The 1,823-nt window shown below is 34.2% G+C and overlaps 1 long non-coding RNA gene across 1 annotated transcript in view; it reads left to right on the top strand.

Moving 5' to 3' along the window:
• The window catches only part of LOC107738164 (uncharacterized), an 83,913-nt gene that overhangs the window by 22,035 nt on the left and 60,055 nt on the right, over positions 1-1,823 (top strand). The gene's annotated exons all lie outside the window — the stretch shown is intronic.

Raw genomic sequence — 1,823 nt, 5'->3', positions numbered from 1 at the left:
GCTACCAGTTGTTCTCTCTCTCTCTCTCTCTCTCTCTGATATCCGTAAGATTCATAGAAAGACTTTGCTACCAGTTGTACTTTCCTCCAGTCTTAGTTCCAGTCCCTTGCTCCGTGGATACCCCGTCACGCATCATCTGAGGTGTGTGTTATCCTCTGTCTCCCTTCCACAATCTCCTGGGAATCCCCATACTAGAGTTATCTCTCCTCATCTTCCCAAAGGACTTCCGAACTAGCTTTATATTCACCTGCCCGTATCCTCTGCTTCACTTGCTGGAAATAAATATCATTGTTTCTCTCTAACCCTCTGTGAGTCTCCTTCCGTAACAATGATAAAGCGTCGCCTTGGAATTATAAGGTTCTATCTGCATTCCAAGTGGTTTTGAGATATTGAGCTTCAAAGATTTTGCATTCCATATAGCAAAAGTGATATGGGGAATAAGTCTCTTTCATGCATGAAAATGACAGAGACCCTAAATGTATTCTAAATGTACAATATCAAAATCCTCTCAAATTTGTAAATGGGGATTTTTGGAACAGGTCAAATGCAGATAGAACCTAATTTTCCGCTTGGATTTATAAGGTTCTATCTTGCAAAACATTAATTGAAGCAACAGATTTCAATAAATACAAACAAGTTTACTTTTAATTTGTTTTAAAACATAAAATTAGTGTTGTAACGTGTCGATATGTATGAGAAAGGTAAATTGTATGCTTTTTATGAAATTTATTAAAACATTTTATGACATATAATTTTTTTTCTTGTTCAAGTAAAGCATAAAAGGCAATTTCTAAGTTATATCGACCCAGACCTATAACACAGATGGATCTCTAACTGCTGCAATAGTGTAAAACTCTCCTGATATTTTAATAACAATTACAAAGGAATAAAATAAAGCACATTCCGTTACCTTTTTAAACTTGTAAGGGTTCAATTTGAGCAGATGATTTTAACATCCCTGTCATCGTCGGAGCGCACTTATTCAGCATCTGGCTCATATTCGCGATCTCAACCATATTCTCAAAACTATCGTTTTCAACATCTTCAAAAACAACATTTTGATCGCTATTTACCACATCCACCATCAAATGACTGTGACACTTATATTTCATTGCATACAGTAATTGCTCTGCAGTAAAACCATTCAAGTCAATTAAATTTTTGTTGATGATATTTTGTTTTATGCCTGTGGTAATTATGAGCAGAGGTGGAAAGTAACGAATTTACTCGCGTTACTGTAATTGAGTAGCTTTTTTGTGTACTTCTACTTTTTAAAGTAATTTTTAAAATCTGTAATTTTCTTTTACTTAAGTATATTTAGTTTGAATAGGTAAGGTAAATACTTGTATCGTTGCATTGGTGGTTAAAATGAAGCTTTGACAGTTTAGCAAGAGGTTTTGCACAAATTAGCCAGAAAGACAGTGGTGCAGAGTGTGTGATATATACAGTATAGTCTGCGATAATATCGTAATTGTTGTTTTAACGATGTGCGATTTGACATTATCAGTATTTTGCCAAAAACCAAACAAAACACTCCTACAGAGTGCCGTAAAGTCTAGTAGATTAGACTAGTGCGTGCACGCATTTAGACTGCATTCTTTCACTGCGTGATTCAGTCTGTTAAAATGCATTTAGAATGATCACAAAATTGAAGATATAGGGGCAGAAAATGTATATATTTATATCAATTCATATAGTAAATCAATATCACACAAAGAATGCCGTTTTTTCCTCCAAAAATCAGCATGATTACATATAGATTTATTTTTTACAATAGTTCAATAAACAAGAAGTTAATTAAGAGACTTGCGTTTTAGACACCA

Source organism: Sinocyclocheilus rhinocerous, unplaced genomic scaffold (assembly GCF_001515625.1).
Source record: "Sinocyclocheilus rhinocerous isolate Xijiao unplaced genomic scaffold, SAMN03320098_v1.1 scaffold461, whole genome shotgun sequence".
In the NCBI taxonomy this organism is placed as follows: domain Eukaryota; kingdom Metazoa; phylum Chordata; class Actinopteri; order Cypriniformes; family Cyprinidae; genus Sinocyclocheilus; species Sinocyclocheilus rhinocerous.
The sequence above is the reverse complement of the archived record's forward strand: the minus strand, read 5'-3'. Positions and strand labels throughout refer to the sequence as shown.